This window comes from Ranitomeya imitator, chromosome 4, assembly GCF_032444005.1.
Source record: "Ranitomeya imitator isolate aRanImi1 chromosome 4, aRanImi1.pri, whole genome shotgun sequence".
NCBI lineage: Eukaryota > Metazoa > Chordata > Amphibia > Anura > Dendrobatidae > Ranitomeya > Ranitomeya imitator.
In genome coordinates this window covers 440,779,454-440,798,800 of record NC_091285.1, presented here as the reverse complement: position 1 = coordinate 440,798,800, position 19,347 = coordinate 440,779,454, and the positions used below count along the sequence as shown (strand labels likewise).

At 43.0% G+C, this 19,347-nt stretch overlaps 1 protein-coding gene across 4 annotated transcripts in view; it reads left to right on the top strand.

Annotated features, from left to right (window-relative positions):
* The first annotated feature begins 7,345 nt into the window (after positions 1–7,345).
* Positions 7,346–19,347, top strand: part of INSYN1 (inhibitory synaptic factor 1) — a 65,639-nt gene continuing 53,637 nt past the window's right edge. Inside the window, exons 1-2 of one of the 4 annotated variants that reach the window (XM_069765639.1) lie at positions 7,346–7,823; positions 8,052–8,328. The gene's annotated coding sequence lies outside the window, so the exon portion shown is untranslated. The remainder of the gene's footprint in view (positions 7,824–8,051; positions 8,329–19,347) is intronic. The other 3 variants (XM_069765641.1, XM_069765638.1, XM_069765640.1) reach the window with 3 other exon arrangements.

Sequence of the window (19,347 nt, the reverse complement as noted above, 5' to 3'; positions counted from 1 at the left end):
TTTTTTGTGACATATCTCTCTGATTTAAGGGCATAAAAATACAAAGTTTGAAAATTGCAAAATTTTAAAAATTTTCGCCATATTTCCGTTTTTTTCATAAATAATCGCAAGTAATATCGAAAAAATGTTACCACTAACATGAAGTACAATATGTCACGAAAAAACATTCTCTGAATCAGCGGGATCCGTTAAAGCGTTCCAGAGTTATAACCTCATAAAGTGACAGTAGTCAGAATTGTAAAAATTGGCTCGGTCATTAAGTACCAAATTGGCTCCGTCACTAAGGGGTTAAACAGATATTGTGTTTAAGACCGGGGCACACTTGCGAGAAACTCACAAGAGTCTCGCACCTCAATACCCGGCACTGTCACCGGCACTTGGCACCGGAGTGCGCGGCTGCATGTATTTTTATGCAGCTGAATGCTTCGGTTCGAGTGTCAGTAGCAGTGCCGGGAACTGAGTTGCGAGACTCGTGCGAGTTTCTCGCAAGTGTAACCCCAGACTAACGCAGATTTTGCGGGTGTCTTTGTTTAACTCTTTATGTACCATTTTATTATGTTTATTACGAAACACCAGGCTTGGTGTTCTCTGTCTATCTATCTATCTATCCAGAGGTGTATCTAGGGTTTCTGGCACCCGGGGCAAGAATTAATTTCAGCGCCCCCCCCAAGGACATATGCCCCCCATCAGCCCCATCATTGCCGTCTCCTCCCCCACCATCCCCATCATTGCCCTCTCCCCGTCAGCCCCATCATTGCTCTCTCCCCGTCAGCCCCATCATTGCCCTCTCCTCCTCCACCATCCCCAGCATTGCTCTCTCCCCGTCAGCCCCATCATTGCCCTCCCCTCACCCCCCCCACACACACACACATATTCACATACACACACACATTCACACACATTCACATACACCCACACATACACACACATTCACATACACACACATTCACACACACATTCACATACACATACACACACATTCACACATACACACATTCACATACACACATTCACACACACATACACACATTCACATACACACATTCACACACACATACACACATTGACACACACATACACACATTCACGTACACACATTCACACACACACACGCACAAACACACTCACATACACCTCTCACCTCTCCTCGCATTCTGCCGCAGCATCTCATCGCCTTCCTCTGACATAGCCGGCTGCTGAATGATGACGTCATCCAGCGGCGCGTCTGTGTGAGAGGAAGCAAGAGGAAGCAGGAAGACCGATCGCTGGGCAGCGGAGCTGCAGGGATTTCTCCCTGCCCGCCTCAGCCACTCTGCAGGGGCTCCCCTCCACCTCTGCACACGTTGGGAGCCGACGCTCTGCAGCTTCTCTGTGCCAGCTGTCAGCTTGACAGTCGGCACAGAGAACAGCTGACTCCCAGACCGGGGGCGGCAGACACTGTGGACCGCTGAATTAGGTGGCCCGACTGCGCCCCCCTGCTGGCTGCGCCCGGGGCACATGCCCCGGCTGCCCCCCCTAGAAACGCCACTGTATCTATCTATCTATCTATCTATCTATCTATCTATCTATCTATCTATCTATCTATCTATCTAGTAGATCTATCTATCTAGTAGATCTATCTATCTATAGATCTATCTATCTGTGTGTGTAAACATTATTCTTCAATGGGGTATGTAAATGAAGAGGTTCGACAAGAAATGACATCACAATTCTTTTTTTTTGTTAAATAATATATCTTTAGTTAGCTTATAAAAACGCATACAAATCTGCATGAAAATCCACATCAAAAACGTGTGGATTTTTAACTTCGTTTTCTGCCAAGAGATGCAGAGTCTGCACAGAAAATTCCACAGGCAACTCCACAATGTGTGCACATGCCCTGACAGTTTTATAAATCGGGTGGTTCCGGATGCGGCAATACCAAATATGTGTATTTTTTTGTTTATTTTTGTTTTTACATAAATATACTTATTTACAGGTATAATGTTTTTTTTATTTTTCTATCTTTATTTTGTGATTTGTTTAAAAAATATTTTTAATTTTTTTTTTACTCTCTATGATACTTTAACTCTTATTACTCTGACTAGATGGAGGTGGTAATTTCACGATGGGGGCAGGCATTCGGCGCTGTTGTTGCGTAATGGCATCCTGTGATAATCTAATAACTTTTGCATCAGGGGAATCATGTGCTTGATGCCTACACTTATATGCATTGTTTTTGTCCCAGCTATGCTGTTGTTCTTCAAGAGTCTCATTTGCCCTTTGTTGTCTTCGACGCCGTGCCTTTGCTGCTTTCCTTTCATTGTCATTGGCATACTTTTTATGAGAAGCCATGTTGGCGTTGATATTTGCTTTTTAAAAGGGTTTTCCCACGAACAAAAGTTCATTTTAAAAATTGTCTGTGTCTGACCGTGTACTGAACATACCACAGCTCCTGGACAGGGGAGGAAGCAAAAGACAATACTGACATTACTGCAGGAGATCGCAGAGGATACATTTTGTGAGGTAAAATATTTCTTAAAAACGGTCAGTGTAATATTTTACCTCACAAAATGAATCCACTGTGATCCCCTGCAGTAATGTCAGTATTATCTTTTGCTTCCTAACCTGCCCAGGAGATGTTGTATGCTCTGTACACGGTCAGACACAGTCAATTTTTTAAAATCAAATTTCGTTCATGGAAAAACCCCTTTAATGTGACCAGCTTCCTCTGCCTGTAGACACGTCACACATCTGCTGCCTGGATCAGCTGAATGATTCACTGCACCTGCACAGAATTTGAACAGGCGCCATAAATCAGACCGCCGCCATCTTTGTGCAGACCAATAGCGGCGATCACATTAAAACTGCACATGCACTCCTCCTGTACAAAGATGGCGGAAGTCAGTGAATCATTTGGCTGATCCTGGTGGCGGCGTGTTCGCCAAGGTCTTCCGCTGGTGGTACCGTGCAAGAGGCTGCGTGAGTGTGTGAGTGTGTGTGAGTGTGAATGTGAATGCTGTAGATAAGCCCCTGATGCCGGTGGGCTTAGCTCACTCTTAGCTTTGGGGGTGACAGGTTCACTTTAAGGTGGTTAAACAGCCAGGGGCAGTGTGGGCATCACCCCTAGCTCTAAAAGCTGGGGCTCAGCTATTGCAACACCCCAGGGTCCTGGTTATTGCAGTAATATCATTCTCCTCTAGGGGAGAGTGGTGTTACGTTTGGTGGCAAAGAAGGACAACTGCATCCAGGTATCACAAACATGCAAGACATTTCACACTCCAGGCCACCAGGGGGAACTCTACTCCTATTTATTAGGTCACTCCCCACACAGGTAAAACTGGTTGCCTGAAGGGAAAGTTAGTCAGTTGCTGGCTGACCTTCGCTCAGGTAGTTGGTCCCCGGCAGGGTTGGGATCCTGTCAGAGATCGAGGGAGAAGGACACGGAGCTGTGCATGCACTCAGAGCTGCAGCTCCTAGAAAGAGACATCAATGGCAGAATGGTATTTCAGCGAGCGTGCAAGGAAGTTGTAGCAAAGGAGTGAATATCAGAAGGGGACCAGCCCTACACAGGCTGCCTGCTTCTGAGGCACAGAAGCCCAGTAGCCGGAACACTGAGGGAGTAATGATCTTTATGCCTTACTCCAGAGACCGGCAGGACAGCTAATTTCACGTTACCTGTCTGCCCTACACCCAGGAGGCACGGTGGCACCGCTTTAAGGCTGGGGCATGATAGAGTCCCTATAAACCGCATCAAGCCACCAGTCATATGGGTTTGTCTTATCCTATCCGGGGGACAGAGAGAGTCATAACATCTACAACAGTTGTGAGGATCTTATGGGAAGCTTAGCAGTAAAGGACTACAACACTGCAGCGCAAAGGAAGGCTACTGATTTCCACCTGGACAAGGGGACTCTGGACTTGCCTCCAAACCGGCCGGACTCTGCCTGCCCTGTGATCTGGTGCCCTGGACTGTGGATGCTGAAGCCTTCAGTAAAGGTAAAGAGACTGCAACCTTGTGTCCTCGTTCTTCAATGTGCCTCTCACCATCCACCATCTACACACCGGGAAGCCCTAGGGATACACTTCTTCTGTGGGAAGGTATACCATCTAGCTGCCATAACATCACCCCAGCGGACCCCTTAAAGCAGCATCGGTCACCCTGACCGAATACCACAGGTGGCATCACAAACATTTCCCCTTTAAAGACCTGTCCCTTTTACACGAACGTCCCAGGGCCACGGACCAGGTCAGTCACCGTGACATCCCCCCTGTGAACCGCAGGACCCGGTACTGAGTACCCCACGGCCCTATGGGGGCGATCCACTATCATTTAAGCTGAGTTCTTGATGGCAATAATGCGCGCAATGCTCCTGTGCCCGCATGATCGCCATGACGTAAATTTACATCATTCTGCGGGAACCTCTTCAGATTTTCAATTGGATTGAGATCCGGACTATTTGCAGGCCGGTGATTCCATAGTTTTTGCCAGTGGTTGTATATTTCTGGTGTTTTCTCCATTCGTAGGCAATGTTTTTCCATTTAGTTTATTGTTATAAAAACCAATCCATATGTACAATGTAGATGTTGGAGGAATTATGGCATACTTACATGCAATAGGGAACAAGCTAAGTTTGTGTTTCCTTCATGAAAAATGTATAATGGCACCAAATCGTGTTCATCAATACCTGGAACTGGCGCAGGTTCATTGCTATAACACCATTATGTATATATTACAACTTTTTTGCCCGTCAGTGGGGCATCTGTGCCATTTCCTTTTTTTTCTTTCAAATGTAATTATTAATCAATTATGTGTCTATCATAACTATTATTGGCTTCCACATGATTGAGAATCTAGATCTTGGTCTGTTATGGAATTGAAACTTGAGCATAGAGATCTATGATGTTTCTCCGGGCCAAAATTATTAGGCAGGGTTGCCAACTGGCCAAAATTTCCTGGACAGTACATAAAAATAGAGCACTTTTTTCTCTGTCTGCAAAATTCATTGATATGTTCATGATTTTTTTGAAGACGGATAAACTTGTACATAATAGTTTGACTACAATATTCATCATTTGAAAGTTCACAGCAAGTGTTAATAATAATAATAATAATTTTTATTTATATAGCGCCAACATATTCCGCAGCGCTTTACAAATTATAGAGGGGACTTGCACAGACAATAGACATTACAGCATAACAGAAATACAGTTCAAAACAGATACCAAGAGGAATGAGGGCCCTGCTCGCAAGCTTACAAACCATGAGGAAAAGGGGAGACACGAGAGGTGGATGGCAACAAATGCTATAGTTATTCGGACCAGCCATAGTGTAAGGCTCGGGTGTTCATGTAAAGCTGCATGAACCAGTTAACTGCCTAAGTATGTAACAGTACAGACACAGAGGGCTATTAACTGCATAAAGTGAATGAGAACATTCATTTTTTTTTTTTTTTTTTTTTTTAAATAGGCCACACAGGGATCGTTATGTTAATGCATTGAGGCGGTAGGCCAGTCTGAACAAATGAGTTTTTAGGGCACACTTAAAACTGTGGGGTTTGGGGATTAATCGCATTAACCTAGGTAGTGCATTCCAAAGAATCGGCGCAGCACGTGTAAAGTCTTGGAGACGGGAGTGGGAGGTTCTGATTATTGAGGATGCTAACCTGAGGTCATTAGTGGAGCGGAGGGCACGGGTAGGGTGGTAGACTGAGACCAGAGAGGAGATGTATGGTGGTGCTGAGCCATGGAGTGCTTTGTGGATGAGGGTAATAGTTTTGTACTGGATTCTGGAGTGGATGGGTAGCCAGTGTAATGACTGGCACAAGGTAGAGGCATCGGTGTAACGGTTGGTGAGGAATATGATCCTGGCAGCAGCATTCAGGACAGATTGGAGCGGGGAGAGTTTGGTAAGAGGGAGGCCGATTAGTAGAGAGTTACAATAGTCCAGACGAGAATGAATAAGTGAAACAGTAAGAGTTTTTGCAGAGTCGAAAGTAAGAAAAGGGCGAATTCTAGAAATGTTTTGACAAAGTGTTGACAATGTGTTCGTATTAATATTATAGCCTGTAAAGAAATTTAAGAGGAATCTATCATGTCCCCTGACTGCCTACAACCGCTACTGAAGAATGTAATTGTATTGCTCAGCAACATACTGTATATGCAAATGAGACAGGACTAGTCCATCAGCTTGTCTCTTCCCTGGACTAGTCCTGACTCAGATCTTCTTACTCACCTCCTTGGGAATGATTGCCAGCCTGCATGTAGTACTGGTTATGGTATCATTGTTATGCATACTGTCAATCATGCCCAGGGAGGCGTAATTAGAAGATCCAAGGCATGACTAGTCAGGGTGAAAAGGACTAGTCTGGGGCTCCCGCTGAACTAGTCCTGCCTCAATAACATATGTGATGCTGCAAGATAAAACTGCATTCATGAAATGCAGCATCATTAGTATGCTACATAAAATACATGAACAGATTAAAGAAATCTGCCTCCAAACCACTCTAGTGCCATTTGGGGGAAGTCATGGGATATGACAGGTTCCCTTAAAAGTCCTAATGATTTATTATGTTTTTCCATAAAAATGAATGAACCATGATATTAACACAAATTATTCAGAAACAAAAATAAAAAATCAAGTAGGCAACCCTGTTAGCAGGGATTACTAGGGAGGGAACGAGGCAAGTCTTGGTCTCCCCTATTGATATAAATCTTTAGAGGTCGCATACAGTCGGTTGCCTTGTGTTGTGAATTTTAAGTATCGATAAAGAAATAGATTTTAGATGTTAGAAGGCAATTTTGACTTTTTTTTAAGTGACTTGTTTGTAATCGTGTCTTCCAATAGCATATTTTTCGGATTTGTTGTCTTTTTCAGTGAATGGCTACCAGTGACAAAAATCCTTTAACTTCTTGGAGTAATGAAATTCTTTTATACATAACTACCTAACCAGGGTGCTTGTCATCTAGATCTTAATTTATATATAATACAGATTTATTGTTTAGTCGAAATCACAATCTGTAAGATAGTAAAGACCTGCAGTGCTAGACGAAGGGGTTACCAAAACCAGTGGAAGACTACATGGCCTGACTATTGATGTGAACATGAGTTAAGATAAACATACTGCAGTTCTCTAGCAGGGGAGGGGTTAATGCAGCATTGCCCCTCCACATCTGCTCTACAAGAAGGTTTTGGGGACGCGATACTTTCCGAGCAAGGAAATAGTTAAATAAATGCCCCTAGTGCAGTATATGGTACATCAAATGTGACTATGAGAAATATGGCATTGGAGCAATAGTCTGCAAGTGCCTACTAAACAGGGTTCAGTATCTTTCCCTCCTCCATCACTTCCTCCCTCCCCCTCCTGCTTCTTTTAGGCAGAGCTGGGGCACACGCTCTGGCCACTGTGCTTGACAAGGGGGAATCCAGAGACACATCAAGAGATAGCTGTGCATCCCCCATGATAGAAAGAGGAGAGTGAGAGTGTCCCCTCCCACAGGCCAGCAAAGGAAATTGTGAAGAAGAGAAGGTAAAGAAGAAGGAATGTCGCAGAGGGCTGAAGCATCCGGCACTGTACAGCATCAGGACCAGAGAGGGAGAGATGAGGCCTGAGCTGTGTGTCTGCTGCTGTCTACCAGAGGAGAGAAAGAGGCACATTCTGAATAAAGGGAACATCGACCCTTCCAAGACTGCATGGTGAGGGACACGTCACATTGGCCATAGGAAGGTAGGACAGGAAGGAATGGGGAGAACCTGAAGAAATAAATGTGGAGAGGACAGGGATGCGGAGGGAGAGAAGGAGGCGAAATGACAACACATACTGTATACAGTACAGATGATGCAGGCAAGTATACATGACTGTAATGTTAAGCATGCAAGTCAAGAAGGAGGAAAATAAAGGGCGCTGACCGGGTAAAAATATGGGGCAGAAAGGGATTGATAGGGGTTTCTAATAGATGATACCCTAGATTGCCTAGGAAAAGGTCTGACTAGTATGTAAAGACATGGTGGAGGAGAAAGGTATGGAGTAAAGACTGGAGTACCATTACTAAGATTCTATCTATCTACATAGGTTGGAGGAGCTGCTCCTTACGTATCAGAGCCCCTGTAAGCAATCCCCACTGTCTCATATGGGATCTGGATGTGGAAACATGACGGAAACATTTCTTCTTCTAGTGGCCTTGTGAGAATCCTTGGGAGGGAGATCTCCCTGTTCTGCATTGTGTGCACACTGGGGTTGCCTGGATGTCATTTTACAGTAATCAGAGCAGAACAATAAAACGCAGGAACGTCTCTCTCTGTCTTTTGCGGTTGACGAGCATAGTCACATCACCCATCTCAACAACCAGGTAAGATGAAGCTACAATCTGCCTCTGGCACTTCTGGCAAAATGTGAAGTGGAAAAGGAGATGGAGGATTGTGGGTGGGGTGAGTGGAAAAGCAAAGTGGTCAGTATGGGTCAAGGCAAAAATGGAATCAAAACCAATAAGTCAAAAAAGGGGAAGAGGCTACAAAGATCCTGATAAATAATAATAACATCTGTCATCCATTTATTCCCCTGTTATTGTGCACTGGCTATGCATGCCCTACTTAACCTCTTGACAGTACGTCCTCCTATTTCTATAAATAATCTCTCCATAGAAATACATCACTTGCTCTGTAAAAGGCAAATTATCCTTGGACATTCTCTAGGGTAATTATTTTTGGGGGGGAGTACTGGGCATCTGCACATGATAAACAGTCAAGAAGCATGACTGTATCATGCATGAATAGCCGTTAAATTGTGCTAATATAAAATTGATTATTCTTGAACGATGTATTTCACATCACTAGCCAGTCCATAAACATTCATTTTCTATAAGTACCCTGTTCTAATGATAGCAACTCATATACTGTTCTTAATAAAGGTGTATTTCAATGATTTATACATATTTCAATTAATAATATAAGGCCCCAAAACAGGGAATTGAGTTCAATAAATTAAAACTGCTCTTCCAAATACGGATTTGCTGTTTTTAGTACATCACCTTTCTACTATTTTGACCAGCTGTGTAACTTCCTACATTGGCTGCACATGCCCAGGACAAACCACTATTAATAAATGATCTGAAATTGAATCTGAGTACGGTATGTGCAGAGACGTCCCATAGCTCTTCCTTGTGCTTTGTGTCTCAGACATGTTCAGTAGGTTGTAAGTAGCCATAGAACAGACAAGAGAAGGGCTGTAGGTACATGGGTGCATAAAATGAAAGATATTTTAGTATAATTTTATTTTAGTGAAGTCATCAGAAAATGAAATCTTATAATTCCAACCTAAAATAGCAATGCACGATTTTGCAATGTTAAAGAAAATAATTATCAAAGTCTAGTAATTGAGCAAATCCTAATTTTTCATTCCGACGGGTCCCGACATCATGATGAGGTTGGACCAGGACATTCTCTCTTCCAATGTTAGCAGCTTTCTCTGGAGTTAGTTTATCCTGGTAAAGCTGCAGACCTATTGGAGCAGGGATAACAAATTCCATTTTAGACTAATTATTATAAATATCACATAATGATCATTCTGCTACTGTATCAGCCACTTTTAGATACATACATGGATGTGGAGAATTCATTAATTTACTTACTGATGTACAGTATGTATTCAATACTACCAATGGGAGTCGGATCTCCATACTGAAAAATTAGATACTGTACTTGTGGGAAGTATCATTTGTGGTATATAAATCTTGTTATTTTCATGCTATGATTGTGTATTGTTATATTGCTTGAATTTTAAACTATGCAAGATGAAAATAATTTACATGCTCATAAACCAGCCCGAGTAACTGTAATTCACTATAATTCATGTTCTATCAGTTGTATGCACACACATAGTGTTAAAATGGCACAGTTACAATGTCAGTCATTATTACCTGAGGTTCTAGGCTTGACAAAGTAATGTTTAAATATTTTTTCTTAAATAAGCACTCCCAATAAGTTTTTTATTCAATAAATGTATGAATATATGCAAACAATGTAGTGTAAGTGTATATACATACTCACAAACTCCTGCTCTCTCCGGGGGCCGGCGCCGTTCTTCTCAGTGATGTCACCGCTGTTGTGACTGGTTTGTTCACTCTACACTCTACATATGAGCTGGAAGTTTCTTTTACATTGAAAGCCTATGGAGCCTTGTTCTGACACTCCATAGACTTACATTGTAAAAGTCACTTCTGGGCACACAGAATGCTACGTGACCCGGAGAGTCTGAAGAGCAGTGATGTCACTGAGAAGCGGAGAACGGCCCTGCATCCCGGAGAGAGCAGCGGTAGATAATTATATTAATAAACTCCCATTACACTACATCAATATATACACACAATTCATGAACAAAAAACTTAACCAGAGTGCTTTTTTAACTACCGAAGCTGTACCCTATCTGCTTTCCAAAGACTTTGTCAGAGCCTATTGAAAACTATTTCCCTGCTGCCATTTCATGTTACCTTTTCTTTGAACCCATCCTTCCTGCTGTTTTTTGTTTTGGCTAATAGCTGTTTCTAATTACCGTAAATCAATTTAACTGCATTCTCTAAGTTCTAGACCAGAGTCTAAAAAGTCTTCTTTCCCAAAAGTAGCACCACTTTTCTTTAGGAATTATCTGGTTATGCAGGTTAGCAGCACTCAATTGATGAGGGCAAACTGTATCAGTCACAAGCCAAGTTCCACTGATAGAACAAAATAAGACCTTTTTATTTCAAAGAATTCCAGCTAATTGTGAATCCTTTACCATGGCTAACAGCCGTGTGATTAAAATATTCACTGTTAATGAATGATTTTGGTTGCACAGGGTTAAGTGTCTTTCTTTATTGATAAATGAAGTTCAGTGTTAACAAAGTTTAATATCTGTCATAAAAATGCATGACCTTTTATTCAACTCTTGTACCACGATCAACAGCACCCCCACAACAGTATGATGTTGCAACAGCTGCCGTCACATAGTTTTATGTCTACACGCACAGTATGATGCCCCCACAGTCCCAAACATAGTGTGATTGTACCACAACTTCCCCAAAGAGTATCTTGGACTCCACAGTCCTCCACACACAGGATGATCCCCCACAGCAACCACACTGTATAATCACCCTCAGCCCCCCAACACAGTATGATAGCTCCCACAGTTCCCCATAGAGTATGATGGCACCAGAAAACCATTAAAAAAGTATAATCTCACATACAGTATGATGTATGATGGCCCCTCACAGAATGTTTGCCTCCACTGCCGCTATGCACAGTATGATGGCACATACAGTCCTCAACACAGTATGATACCTCACAGCACCACAACATAGTATGATGAAACCCACATAGTGTGATCCCATACAACTTTCTACATACAGAATGATATCCCCCACAGTATGATGGCTCACGGTTCCCTATAGAGCATGATCCTCCACAGCCCACCAACACACTATGATGGCCCCATTGTATTCACTCTTATCTGCATCCTGGGCATGCAGATACCTGAGAAAATGAGAAGAAAGAGGGTGGTGAGGGCAAACATGTGGTGCAGTCCTTAGGTCACCGTTTCCAGACTTTTTGCTGTAGTTTTTCCTGGACTGGTCTAGCGCATTAGACTTCTGCCATTTGTTTTCCTTCTTTTTCTTATTGCCATGATTTATCAGACCAGGCTAACTTCTTCCATTCCTCTATGGTCCAGTTCTTGTGCCCATTGTAAGACTGAGGTCAACATGAGCACTGGCTCGCTTCTATGCAGCAAATTGTACTACACTATGTGTTATGCTATTTTTCACCTTTTATCATAGCCAACATTAACTTTGTAAGCAAACCATGCTACAGGTGCTCTTCTGTGGGATGAGACCAGAGAAGCTAGGCCTTGCTCACCATTCCCATCAATGAGCCATGGGCCCATGAATATGTCCTTCCTTATAGCACTTCTGAAAGGCAGAGACGCCGCAGAATACATTCCATTTCAGGACTGCTCTTACCCAGTCATCTAGTTATCACATCTTTGCGTTCTTAAGGTTACTCATTGTGCCAAACATCAAGTGCAGTAATAGGGATACATACAGCGGCAGCAACTCAGTATTGGGGTATCAGTAGGATGAGGAGTTTGTACAGGTTGGGAACAGATGGGGACAATGCTGAAAATGTGAGTAGTCAAATGTGTCTTTGTTGTAATCTCTGCAGACAAGTCGTGGCTGGAAAAAGTCATGTCAGTCTGAACCATATGGAAAAGATGAGAAAAGTGAACCTCTCCATAAGAAAGAATGGCAGCTCTAAGTCACTATCTGTAACTGTACTTTAATCTTTTACGTCTTCCTCCAGACTGATATCTACCACTATATGGCCACCATATTACAGTCATTTCAGTGTAGGAGATTTGTTTTCAATAACAATAACCTCATCTGCTGAAGTTCCCCTATATCCACAATTAGGGTCCGCCACATTAGTTCTAAACAGGTTACCTGGGTAAGGGCCTACTCCGATCCCCCCCAGCTTAACTTCTAGCTATGCCTCTGACAAGAATTATTATTCAGCTCAAAAATGAGGAAAATGTGCGTTTTAAGCTGGAGGAGACAGGATGTGGTAAGGTCTTGGGTGCATGGTTTAAAGAATAGAGGAAAATCAAATGTCACCACTGTAATGTGGCATGGGGCGGTAGCCATGGCCGAGGTACTTGTCTCTTGCGCCACGACATGTTACATGGAGGATGGGGTCCTGGCTGAGTGTGTGCACTTCATCTATGGGGGCGCTAAGTCCATGCAGGCCACATTATGTCAATGAGTTCGACTGGCCAGGACCAGGTCTTGTCATTTACTGATGGAGACCACCACTTATAAACAAACAGTCTTTTACTGATCAATAACTTAGTGAATATTATGTACAACAGATAGCGGGTGCATAGCTTCATCAACATTTCTCTTAGTGAATGAAACATCGTCAACATCTTCATATACATTCTCCATGTCCTCCTCAGAATGACTTGATTCTGCCTCACTCAGTCCTATATGTTCACCACTACCCAGCGCAATACTTCAGGAACATCCCTCGTCCCCCAACAATAATACTACAGTCAGTAAGGCTTCTTTCACACTAGCGTCGGAATCTCCCCGTCGCAATGCGTCGGGGAGAGATTCCGACGCTAGCGTTTGCTGCATTGCACAATGGGTGCAGCGGATGCATTTTTCCGGCGCATCCGCTGCCCCATTGTAAGGTGCGGGGAGGTGGGGGCGGAGTTCCGGCTGCGCATGCGCGGTCGGAAAAAGCGGTCTGTCAGGAGAAAAAACGTTACATGTAGCGTTTTTTGCTCCCGACGGTCCGCCAAAGCATGACGCATCCGTTGCAAGACGGATGCGAAGTGTGGCAATCCGTCGCAAATGCGTCGTCAATACAAGTCTATGGGAAAAAACGCATCCTGCAAGCACTTTTGCAGGATGCATTTTTTTCTGCAAAACGATGCATTGTGACGGATTAAAAAAACGCTAGTGTGAAAGTACCCTAAGTGAGAGTCTTGTAATTCAACCTGCGATTTTGCATCCTTTTCCTTTTAGAGGAGCTACTTTGCAACTATGAACATTACTGAGCTTCTCTGCTTGCTGACACGTTGGAACTACCGTCCGGACACTCTCTTCGTGTCACTTTCCCTGCTCTGATTTCATCCCGTTATCTCCTGCACTTGCATGCTCAATTTTATTCTGCTGGGCTTCCTGCCCTAGACCTTGAGAATCACTCACTTCTTTTTGTTGCTTTCTCTTTTCGCTCCACTGGATCATGCTATCCATCCTCTCGGTCTCCTCTCACTTTACAGACACCAACGTCGTGCAGCTCTGCTGAGTAATCAGACCAGAGGTCTGCTCTAGCTGCAAGCTAGGAAGATCTCTCACCTGACAGGAAACTCTCTAGGTCCCTTCACTTTAGCCCCTCCCATTCTGGGCTAGTCCCAACTGTTAACCCTAACTCTTCCTGTATACTACGTGTTGCTGGGCAGAATACAGCTTCATCATTAACAATAGACTATTACACATACAAACATCATAACATATTGCAACATTATACACGTCTTCAAGGGGGAACGTGGGCAATGTTGCCATTTGCCATTTGCCAATGTTGCCATTTCTATCTCCTTAAACCCCAGCAGAAAAAAAAAAAAGAAAATATTTTTTCATGACTTTTTTTTTCAGTAGCATAGTATCAAGATATTACTTGAAATGCAGCAGATCTAAAGGTTGAATCTGCAGGCCAGATAATCCCAGTAGATGGATGATTCTTTTTGTGTATCATTACATTATTTTCTCCTTTTTAAAGTCTAGTTCACATTTTTATGTCCTCATAGTAAGTTTACTAAACACTTTGCCATAAAGAATATTGCTGAAAGAAAATTTCAAGAGGTCATTATTACCACTTTCAGGCCGGGTAGTAATTGTTCTTCTCTAGCCAGAAATTGTTTAAGTTTAAGAGATCTAATCTCCAGGTTGAAAATAAAAAGGTCTAAAACTCTTAGAAATGAGATTCAGTTGACCTTATAAGGGTAATATTTTCCTATCCATGTTACTGCAGGTTTCCTGACCCAAAGGCTCCGCTATTTATTTATTAGGTAAATGAATGTACAGTAAGCTATGCAGGTAAAGCACTCATTATATATCTCACGGATATCTATCTATTTATCTACAGTGGGTACAGAAATTATTCAGACCCCACTCATTGGTTCATTGCAGCCATTTGGTAAATTCCAAAAAGTTCATTTTTTTCTCATTAATGAATAATCTTCACCCCATCTTGACTGAAAAAAAAATTGAAATGTAGACATTCTTGCAAATTTAATAAAAAAGAAAAACTGAAATATCACATGGTCATAAGTATTAAGACCCTTTGCTCAGACACTTTTATTTAAGTCACATGCTCTGGTCTCTGGTCTGGTCTCATGAGACGAAAATAGACCTTTTTGGTGATAATTCTAAACGGTATGTGTGGAGAAAACCAGGCACTACTCATCACGTGCCCAATACAATCTCAACAGTGAAACATGGTGGTGGCAGCATCATGTTGTGGGGGTGTTTTTCAACTGCAAGAACAGGACGATTGGTGGCCATTGAAGGAAACATGAATGCATTAAGAACAGAGATATCCTGGATGAAAACCTCTTCCAGAGTGCTCTGGATCTCAGGCTTGGCCAAAGGTTCACCTGCAACAAGACAATGGCCCTAAGCACACAGCTAAAATAACAAAGGAGTGGCTTTAGAACAACTCTGTGACCATTCTTGACTGGACCTGCCCTGACCTAAACCCAATTGAGCATCTCTGGAGAGACCTGAAAATGGCTGTCCACCAATGTTCACCATCCAACCTGACGGAACTGGAGAGGATTTGCAAGGAAGAATGGCAGAGGATCCCCAAATCCAGGTGTGAAAAACTTGTTGCAGATCCATGGCTGTACTAGCTGAAAAGGGAGCTTCTACTCAATACTGAGCAAAGGGGCTGAATACTTATGACTAGGGTTGAGCGAAATGGATCGGACAAATTCACAAATCGCCGACTTTCGGCAAAGTCGGGTTTCATGAAACCCGACCCGATCCTAGTGTGGGATCGTCCGTGAGGTCGGTGATCTTCACGCCAAAGTCGCGTTTTGTATGATGCGCTCAGCGCCATTTTTCAGCCAATGAAGTAGGACGCAGAGTGTGGGCAGCGTGATGACATAGGTCTCGGTCCCCACCATCTTAGAGAAGGGCATGACAGTGATTGGCTTGCTTTCTGCGGCGTCACAGGGGCTATAAAGGGGCGTGCACGCCGACCGCCATCTTACTTCTGCCGATCGTAACATAAGGAGAGGTTGCCGCAGCTTCATCAGAAGAAGGGATATAGTTAGGGAGGGAAGATTAACCCCTTTACCCCCAAGGGTGGTTTGCACGTTAATGACCGGGCCAATTTTTACAATTCTGACCACTGTCCCTTTATGAGGTTATAACTCTGGAAAGCTTCAACGGATCCCAGTGATTCTGACATTGTTTTCTCGTGACATATTGTACTTCATGATAGTGGTAAAAATTCTTTGATAGTACCTGCGTTTATTTGTGAAAAAAACGGAAATTTGGCGAAAATTATGAAAATTTCGCAATTTTCCAACTTTGAATTTTTATGCAATTAAATCACAGAGATATGTCACACAAAATACTTAATAAGTAATATTTCCCACATTTCTACTTTACATCAGCACAATTTTGGAACCAAAATTTTTTTTGTTAGGGAGTTATAAGGGTTAAAAGTTGACCAGCAATTTCTCATTTTTACAACACCATTTTTTTTTAGGGACCACATCTCATTTGAAGTCATTTTGAGGGTCTATATGATAGAAAATACCCAAGTGTGACACTGTTCTAAAAACTGCACCCCTCATGGTGCTCAAAACCATATTCAAGAAGTTTATTAACCCTTCTGGTGCTTCACAGGAATTTTTGGAATGTTTAAATAAAAATGAACATTTAACTTTTTTTCACAAAAAAATTACTTTAGCTCCAATTTGTTTTATTTTACCAAGGGTAACAGGAGAAAATGGACCCAAAAAGTTGTTGTACAATTTGTCCTGAGTACACTGATACCCCATATGTGGGGGTAAACCACTGTTTGGGCGCATGACAGAGCTCGGAAGCGAAGGAGCGCCATTTGACTTTTCAATGCAAAATTGACTGGAATCGAGATGCCCCCAATCTTTTTGCCCCCAATTTTTTATTTTCCCAAGGGTAAGAGAAGAAATTGGACCCCAAAAGATGTTGTACAATTTGTGCTGAGTACGCTGATACCCCATATGTGGGGGTAAACCACTGTTTGGGCGCATGGGAGAGCTCGGAAGGGAAGGAGCGCCGTTTGACTTTTCAATGCAAAATTGACAGGAATTGAGATGGGACGCCATGTTGCGTTTGGAGAGCCACTGATGTGCCTAAACATTGAAACCCCCCTCAAGTGACACCATTTTGGAAAGTAGACCCCCTTAGGAACTTATCTAGAGGTGTGGTGAGCACTTTGACCCACCAAGTGCTTCACAGAAGTTTATAATGCAGAACCGTAAAAATAAAAAATCATATTTTTTCACAAAAATTATCTTTTCGCCCCCAATTTTTTATTTTCCCAAGGGTAAGAGAAGAAATTGGACCTCAAAAGTTGTTGTACAATTTGTCCTGAGTACTCTGATACCCCATATGTGGGGGTAAACCACTGTTTTGGCGCATGGGAGAGCTCAGAAGGGAAGGAGCGCCGTTTGACTTTTCAATGCAAAATTGACAGGAATTGAGATGGGACGCCATGTTGCGTTTAGAGAGCCACTGATGTGCCTAAACATTGAAACCCCCCACAAGTGACACCATTTTGGAAAGTAGACCCACTAAGGAACTTATCTACATGTGTTTTGAGCGCTTTGACCCACCAATGGCTTCACAGAAGTTTATAATGCAGAGCCGTAAAAACAAAACAAAAATTTTTTCCCACAAAAATTATTTTTTTAGCCCCCAGTTTTGTATTTTCCCGAGGATAGCAGGAGAAATTGGACCCCAAAATGTGTTGCCCAATTTGTCCTGAGTGCGATTATACACAATATGTGGGGGGAACCACTGTTTGGGCGCATGGGAGGGCTCAGAAGGGAAGGAGCGCCATTTGGAATGCAGACTTAGATGGAATGGTCTGCAGGTGTCACATTGCGTTTGCAGAGCCCCTAATGTACCTAAACAGTAGAAACCCCCCACAAGTGACACCATTTTGGAAAGTAGACCCCCTAAGGAACTTATCTGGATGTGTGGTGAGCGCTTTGACCCACCAAGGGCTTCACAGAAGTTTATAATGCAGAGCCATAAAAATAAAACAAAATTTTTTTTCCCACAAAAATTATTTTTTAGCCCCCAGTTTTGTATTTTTCCGAGGGTCACAGGAGAAATTGGACCCCAAAATTTGTTGTCCAATTTGTCCTGAGTGCGCTGATACCCCATAAGTGGGGGGGAACCACTGTTTGGGCGCATGGGAGGGCTCGGAAGGGAAGGAGCTCCATTTGGAATGCAGACTTAGATGGAATGGTCTGCAGGTGTCTAACAGTAGAAACCCCCCACAAGTGACACCATTTTGGAAACTAGACACCCTAAGGAACTCATCTAGATGTGTTGTTAGAGCTTTGAACCCCCAAGTTTTTCACTACAGTTTGTAACGCAGAGCCGTGAAAATAAAAAATAAAAAACTTTCCCCAAAAAATTGTTTTTTAGCCCCCAGTTTTGTATTTTCCCGAGGGTAAGAGGAGAAATTCGACCCCAAAAGTTGTTGTCCAATTTGTCCTGAGTACGCTGATACCCCATATGTGGGGGGAACCACCGTTTGGGTGCATGGGAGGGCTCGGAAGGGAAGGAGTGCCATTTGGAATGCAGACTTAGATGGAATAGTCTGCAGGCGTCACATTGCGTTTGCAGAGCCCCTAATGTACCTAAACAGTAGAAACCCCCCACAAGTGACCCCATATTGGAAACTAGACCCCCCAGGGAACTCATCTAGATGTGTTGTGAGAACTTTGAACCCCCAAGTGTTTCACTACAGTTTATAACGCAGAGCCGTGAAAATAAAAAATCTTTTTTTTTCCCACAAAAATTATTTTTTAGCCCCCAGTTTTGTATTTTCCCAAAGGTAACAGGAGAAATTGGACCCCAAAAGTTGTTGTCCTATTTGTCCTGAGTACGCTGATACCCCATATGTTGGGGTAAACCCCTGTTTGGGTACACGGGAGAGCTCGGAAGGGAAGGAGCACTGTTTTACTTTTTCAACGCAGAATTGGCTGGAATTGAGATCGGACGCCATGTCGTGTTTGGAGAGCCCCTGATGTGCCTAAGCAGTGGAAAACCCCCAATTATAACTGAAACCCTAATCCAAACACACCCCTAACCCTAATTCCAACAGTAACCCTAACCACACCTCTAACCCTGACACACCCCTAACCCTAATCCCAACCCTATTCCCAACTGTAAATGTAATCTAAACCCTAACCCTAACTTTAGCCCCAACCCTAACTGTAGCCCCAACCTTAACTCTAACCCTAGCCCTAACCCTAGCCCTAACCCTAGCCCTAACCTTAACCCTAGCCCTAACCCTAGCCCTAACCCTAACCCTAGCCCTGACTCTAGCCCTAACACTAACCCTAGCCCTAACCCTAGCCCTAACCCTAACCCTAGCCCTAACCCTAGCCCTAGCCCTAATGGGAAAATGGAAATAAATACGTTTTTTTAATTTTTCCCTAACTAAGGGGGTGATGAAGGGGGGTTTGATTTACTTTTATAGTGAGTTTTTTAGCGGATTTTTATGATTGGCAGCCGTCACACACTGAAAGACGCTTTTTATTGCAAAAA